A 7,985-nucleotide genomic window follows, 5' to 3' on the forward strand; every position below is an offset into this window, starting at 1 on the left:
TAAATATAGAACCTATATGAAAAAAATTAAATTTTTAATGGTGAATCTCATTTTTTTTAAAAGAAGTGCGCGATGCTTACATATTTAATGACTGTATCTAGCATTACTCTTTCCTTATAGGGTAAGACATCCGCAAACTGAATGTGGATGTCCATAAACAAATTTTCACTGCAAGCTTAAGAAGAAATTAAGAGATGATGGGTCTGATGATCAAGAATAGGGAACAAATGATTAAGGAGTGCATTCTGCGCTACTGATTTTAGAGAAGATAATCACTAGACAATACCTACTCCCTGCTCATGATTCAGAATTTACTAGCAACTTGCCCTTTCATAGGTAACAAGAGATTCAATAGGAATTTGAACAGAATCTAAATTCGAATCAATAATCATATATTTTTATTAACGTTATCGACAATTACAGAGTCCTAATTTCACTAGTTGAATAAGAACATTGGGGAGGGGTGTTAAAAAAGAGTAATTCTCTTCAGCAGCTGGTCCATAAAAGCACACTGCACACCCCTCTAACATGGCAAAAAATGTGATCAGACTTGTTAGCACCGATGATCAGCCTGATTTGAGGTATATTATTGATGTGGAGCCCAATGGAAACTACTCAATTTAGTTACACTCTGCAGAAATTGATTCTTCAATAGCCGATGTAGGGCAAAGGGTATTTGAGTTTTGATTAATGGTGATGTTAATGGAAGAAGAGCAGACACTAACCTTACATCCTATAAAGAAACGTTTGTACATTTACCAAGGAGTCAAGGACAAAAACATGTTCCACAAATTACATTCTCACAAAACTAGCCCCAATAGTTCGAAAACAACCATTGCTACAAATTTCATTGCCACAACAAATTGAAAATGTAACATTATCACATTAAAAGCTTACAAAAACTCCGCAAATTACGAACAACTTTAATTATATATATGAATACCCTTTTATGGAAGAGTGAGTTACAACATGGCTCCGGCGATTACGGGCGATTTTGTGTAACCGTTTTTAACTGCTTCATGTCCCAGGAGCGGTTTCTTCTCTCTATTGCATGAGAGTGTCTTTCTCTCTTCATGAGAGTTCGATTACCAGTTTGCGTCTGGTTCAGTTGTTCAATAGTGATTAAATTGTTCTAGTACTTTGGCCATCATTCTTCATCGCAATGGTGGAGGATATTTCTGAAAAATGGAAGGACCTGTCATTATCGGCTTCTGAGAAAACAATTATCAACTTATCTGATCGGTTGGACTCGAATAAGGCTTTTGCTATGGATCAATGTCTCCTCTTCAAGCTTCTCACTGGGAAGTTCTTTAATATAGAGGCTTTTAAGACAATGATGCTTAAGTTATGGCGTCCCTGTAGTGGGTTCCGAATCTATGATATGGGCGATAATCTCTTCTTGGCTACTTTCGCGAAGCAGGGAGAAAAGGAGCGAGTTATGAATAACGGTCCATGGATGTTCAGTAACTGGTTGGTGGTATTGGCTGAGTATGATGGCTCGTTACAGGTCTCCAAAATACCTCTCTCTATGGCTTCCTTCTGAGTACGATTTTATGATTTGCCAATGGATGGGATGAACACAAGAGCGGTCAGAAAGATTGCAGAGACCTTGGGCTCAGTTGTGGATATTGATTTGAAGGAGTCTCAACCTGGATGGGGAGAATTTGTACGTGTTCGCATATCCTTGGATATCAACGTGCCATTGCCGCGTGGTAAGCAAATTTCAATGGGCAACAAGGAAAATGTGTGGATCCATTTCAAATACGAGAGGCTACCGCAGTTTTGCTACTGCTGTGGTTTACTTGGGCATGGTGATCGGGACTGTCTGCTATGGAATACAAATAAGAAGAAGTTTGAGGTGGAGGGTTTTCCTTATGGCCCTTGGTTACGGGTTGGAGGGCCTTTGGTTCGCAGTCACTTCAGAGGCAAGGTGAAACACAACATGATGGATGGGTCCATATCAGGGGAGGAGTCGCTGGGGGACATGAAGGGTCTCCATCTCCGGTGCGGTCTTTGGTGGGAGTGCATTCGGTAACTCCTTCTTCTCCCGCGATTTCGGCTGCGGAACAAAATTCTCTGGGTGATAGTTTGCCGCTGCTACGTGATCACATGGAGGTGGGCTTGAGGCCTCATGTTGACTTAAGTGGGCCACGTTTGGAGCCTGGCCCAGTACTTTCTATTGTTGCCCTACCCGACTGTGTATTGGGGGATATCTCTAATTCGCAAAGGGGTAAGGGGAAGTTGCAGATCGGGGAGCTCGGGTGCGGCGTGGGGCTTCTCAGCGGGGAACATCGGTTCCGTCCAAACAGAGCCATTGCCACGGTGCGTCTCCTTCGCTTTCTTTGAGTTCCCTCAAAAAATTAAAGTGTCTCGATTAAGGGGTATTGTTAGACGTTCCGATTATATCGACGGAGGCTGAGGTGGAGGCTCAGCCCCGCCGGACGCCATGAAGCTGAGTTGGAACTCCCGAGGGCTTGGGAACCCTCGGGGCGTTCGTGCACTCCGTGATCTGGTACGGAGAGAAGATCCCGACGTGGTCTTCGTTATGGAGACGCATTGTGATGTTCGTTGTATGGAAAGGCTTAAATTTCTGCTGGGTGTTTTTGGTTGTCTTGCTGTGCCTAGCACTGGACGTAGTGGGGGGGCTCGGCCTTTTTTGGCGCCGTGAGGTAAATCTCATTCTTCGCTCTTTTTCCAAATTTCACTTTGATGCTAGTGTTTCGGACCCTGTTAATTCTATTACTTGGAGACTATCTGCCATATATGGTCAACCTGTTACTCACCTTAGACATCAAACATGAGATTTGTTGCGCCATCTGAAATCTCAGTCGAATGAGCCGTGGCTGGCTTTTGGTGACTTTAATGAAATAGTTTCTCATTCTGAGAAGCTGGGTGGACGGGTAAGGCCATTTCGGCAGATGTTTGACTTTCGGGATGCTTTGGATTATTGTCAATTGAAGAGTCTTGCTACATTGGGTTCTCATTTTACATGGAGCAATTTGAGGGAAGGGGGAGAACTAATACAAGAAAGATTGGATCGGTTTACTAGTACCATTGACTGGCTTGATCAATATCCTAGCTGTAGGATCAGAAATAGTCCTTTGTCAGTTTCTGATCACAGTTGTCTGCTTCTGAATACTTTGGATAGGGTTGGTTCTAGTTCTAGTCCTGTCCGTTTATTTAAATTTGAAGCTATGTGGGTAGGTACGAGGGGATGTGACACAACAATTGAGCAAATATGGGATATGTATCAAAATGCTCCGTTAGTTGAGACTCTGAAGCATTGTGGGGCTGGTCTACGAGATTGGAGTCGGGCCCATTTTGGTAATATCCGGAGAGACTTGGATGTTAAAAGGAGGAAGCTGGGTTCTCTTCAAGCCTCTCCCATACCTTCCCACCAAGCCTTGTGTGAGGTGAAGAAGGATATAAATTATTTGCTAGAAAAGGAGGAATTGATGTGGAGACAGAGGTCCAAAGTACACTGGTTGGGAGCTGGCGACCAGAACACGAAGTTCTTTCATTTTAAAGCTTCTCAGCGCTGTCGTCGCAACAATATTAGTAGTCTTCAAGATGAATCTGGCCGAGTTTATGAAGGGTGTTCTTTGGGTCCTGTGGTTACACATTATTTTGCTGATTTATTTAAGTCCACTAATCCCATTGATGTTGATGTTGTGTTGAGTAATGTACAACAGTGTGTTTCGGATTCTATGAATGCTGAGCTCACCATGCCGTTCACTGATGTTGAGATAAGAAGTGCAGTTTTTCAGATGCAAGCTCACAAAGCCCCGGGTCCGGATGGGATGCCGCCATTATTTTTCCAGAAGTATTGGCATGTGGTGGGTGGAAAAGTGCTGGATACGGTGCGGCAGGTCTTAAATTTTGGTATTATGCCTACTGACTTGAACTTAACCCATATTGTGTTGATCCTGAAAAAAAGACAGCCTGTGTTTATTAAGGATTATAGGCCCATTAGTTTATGTAATGTGGTTTATAAAATCATTGCTAAGGTCTTAGCCAACCGGTTAAAGTTTGTGCTCCCTTCTGTCATATCACCATCTCAATGTGCTTTTATCCCGGGACGTCTTATTACAGATAATGTTCTGGTGGCTTATGAGGTAGTAGATGCTATACGGAGGAGGAAAAGGGGCAAAACAGGCTGTATGTCGATTAAATTAGATATGAGCAAGGCTTATGATAGGGTGGAATGGGTGTTCTTAGAGAAGATTTTGTCTAAGATGCACTTTGCTCCTAATTTTATTCGGCTTCTTATGATGTGTATTTCTACAGCCTCGTATAAGGTCCTTATTAATGGGTTACCTTCAAATTTAATTATCCCAACACGTGGACTAAGACAAGGGTGCCCACTTTCGCCATACCTCTTTGTTTTATGTGCCGAGGCTTTGTCTTCAATGTTACAGCAGGCTGGATCTAGTCATTTGATGAGAGGGGTTCGTGTTTGTAATAGAGCTCCATGGATTAGTCATTTATTCTTTGCTGATGACAGTATTGTTTTTTGTTGAGCTACAGTGGCAGAAAATGTACATTTGCGAGATATCTTGAATCTTTATGGGGCTGCCTCAGGACAATTGTTAAATATGGAGAAAACTGAGTTATTATTTAGCCGAAATGTGGATGGGAGAGTAAGGACTGCCATTCAGGAGCTTTGGGGAGTTAATTCTATCCAGTCTCATGAGAGATATCTTGGACATCCCTCATTTGTTGGCAAGTCAAAACTTAGTACTTTTTGGGATATAAAAGACAAGGTATGGGCGAAGTTACAAGGCTGGAAAGAGAAACTTTTGTCACAAGCTAGTCGTGAAATCTTGATAAAAGCAGTTGTTCAAGCCATACCCACATATGCAATGAGTTGTTTTAAAATTCCTAAGGGTTTATGTAGTGAGTTAGAGGGAATGATTGCTCGGTTTTGGTGGGGGCAAAGGGAGCAAATGAGGAAGATTCATTGGATGAGCTGGAAACGATTGTGTCATTCTAAATTTTCTGGTGGGATGGGCTTTCAGGACTTGGAAGCTTTTAATTTGACTCTCTTGGCAAAACAAGGATGGTGTTTGCAAACCCATTCTAATTCTCTGTTTTACCTTATTTTCAAGGCTAAATATTTCCCACATTGTGATTTCTTATCTTCCTCTATTGGCTCTAATCATTCTTATGTGTGGCGTAGCATATATGAGTCCCAACCTATTATCCAGGCTGGTCATCTATGGCGCATTGCAAATGGTGAAAAAGTGAAGATTTGGAGGGATCATTGGCTGCCCAATTCCCCGAGCAGGAGAATAATCACAAACAGTAATCATCCCAATACTGATGCTCGTGTTAGTGATTTAATTGACATGTCTTTGCTGAGAAGGTGGAAAGCTGACTTAGTGCATCAGGTATTCCTTCATTTTGAAGCTTGGGAGATTCTTAACATTCCTTTATTTTCTCATTGGCCTGTTGATAAAATGGTGTGGGGTTGCACGCGTAACGGGCAGTTTAGTGTGAAGTTTGCCTACCATTTAGTGCTTCAGCTGAGAATTAATGCTGTTGCTGTAAGTAGCTCCCTTGTAGGCCTGCATAAAGGGTTTTGGAAAAACATTTGGCATTTAAATCTCCCAAATAAAGTCAAGCATTTTTTGTGGAAAGCATGTACTAATGGCTTACCCACAAAAAATCAGTTGCACTATCGTAGAATAGTTGATTCTGATCTGTGTGAGTTATGCCATGTTGCTCATGAGGATGTGTATCACTCTCTTTGTAAATGTCCCAGCAGTGCAAGTGTGTGGGGGAAATATTTTGGCAAATATCTTCATATGTTGAATTCCTTTTTTCGGATTGACAACTTGGTTGAGGCTATTCTGGACTTACATGATCCCGATGCTATTTCTTGCTTTGCTATTGTTTCCTGGGGTGTTTGGAAGTTTAGGAATCTAAAGATTTTCCAGAATTCTTTAGAAACAGTCACTGATGTTGTGAAGGGGTGCTTTTCCTTTGTTGATTGTTTTCTATTGGTTCTGCAATGCATGCTAGTGGTACAGCCTGAAACTCGGTTGTGTTGGCAACCTCCTCCTTTTGGGCAGCTGAAGTTAAACTTTGACGGAGCAATCTTCTACCAGGAAGTCAGATCTAGCGTGGGTGCTGTATTAAGTGATGATAAGGGAGGGCTGATTATGGCCATGTCTAGAATGGAAGAAGGTATCCTATTGGTAGAGGATGTTGAAGCTATGGCAGCTTTACTGGCCCTTCAATTTGTTTCCCACTTGGGTATATCTCACTTGATCTTGGAGGGAGATTCACTTGTTGTAGTTGAGGCCATTCAGTCACACTCTATTGAAGAGTTTAGCTACAGTCCTATTATTAGGGAGATAAAATTGTTTGTTAAGTCTGGGTGTTAGTTTTGTGCTTTGTATTGCACTTACATTTTCTTCATAATGAATGAAGTTCTTTGGTTCTCAAAAAAAAAAAAAAAAAACTCCGCAAATTACATTCTCATAAGGACATCCCCTATAGTTTTACAAGTGGTAAATGAGCCTCACGCCTCCTCATCGCCCGATAGTCTTGATTGTAAAGAACTTTTTTTTTTGTGTGATAATACTATACTGGGTTCCAACAATAAAACCATCAACACTAGCTCCAAGTTGAGATAGTGGGAGCTAACTTGAATGAGATTCATCATCAAAAATTTTTCTGCAAGTCTATATTCAGGATTAAAAAAAATTAGACATCTATTAGCAAGGAATATGTATGCAGTTCAATATATATATATATACAATTGCAAAGATAAAAAAGTATTACCTGTTTTTTCTTTCTTGGATATGTATTACCTGTTTTCGGATAAAATAAAAGTATCATTGGATTAAAAAACAGTTCGCTACTTTCCATGGTTCACAATTTTTTTTTTTTTTTTGATAGGTACCTTCCATGGTTTACAAAATTAAAGATGAATTGGTGGTGGGTCCCACATCGAATATATATAAAAACTTATACAAGCTTATATACTATAGTTCCCGACCAATGATCGTCCGGTTAGAGTCGATTAAAAGTGGCGTGGTGCATACTTGGTATGGTGTGATGTGGATATGATTAAACTGGCTCGGTTTAAAAACAAAATTTTTTGAAACTTTTATATACAAATATTGATCTTTATTATTTTAATATAATATTTTATAGAATTATTAATATTTGTATAAATGATATTTAAAATTAGACACAATTTTTTTAAATTGATTTTTTTTAAAAAAAGAACTGGACATTATAAACATTGTAATGCAAATAATTCTAAAATTGATCTTCTTAGGGTGCGTTTGGTTACCAAACTCACCTCAACTCATCTCAACTCATCATTACAACTTTTTCAAATCTCAATACAAAATATAATAAACAATTCAACTTTTTCAAATTTTAAAATAATAATAATATTAAAAATAATATTCTAATAATATTTTATCATCACAACTCAACTCAACTCAACTCACTTCAACATCCAAACACACCCTAACGATGCAGTAAAGCTTCTATGGGTTTATATAAACATTGTACCACATTGATCTTTTTACATAAACACTGTACGTACCTCATCGAATATATATAGGTTTATCTTATAATAATGTCGCTTTCTTTTATATGGATGGTGCTGATTGTTTTTTTTTTTTTTTAAATATTTTTTAACATTTTTAATTATTAAAAAAATAAAAAAATTAAAATGCATGAACAATAAAATTGAGCGGTAAGTTTGAGGATCTCCACTAGCATTTTGCCTTTCGTATACCCAAATTTTTAAAATTTATTTTAATTTTTAAATCAAATACAAATAACGTTGTAACATTTTAAAACTATTCCTATAGTTAGTGTCAAAACTTTATTGGATGCGTTTGTATAAATTTGACACACAATATACGCTGTAATACCAACTTTTTTTAAATTAATTTTTTTAAAACTAGACGCACAATAAATGGCTGATGAATTTTTAATAATTTTGAGTTTTTTTTCCG

Source organism: Juglans microcarpa x Juglans regia, chromosome 7S, assembly GCF_004785595.1.
Source record: "Juglans microcarpa x Juglans regia isolate MS1-56 chromosome 7S, Jm3101_v1.0, whole genome shotgun sequence".
Taxonomy (NCBI): Eukaryota; Viridiplantae; Streptophyta; class Magnoliopsida; order Fagales; family Juglandaceae; genus Juglans; species Juglans microcarpa x Juglans regia.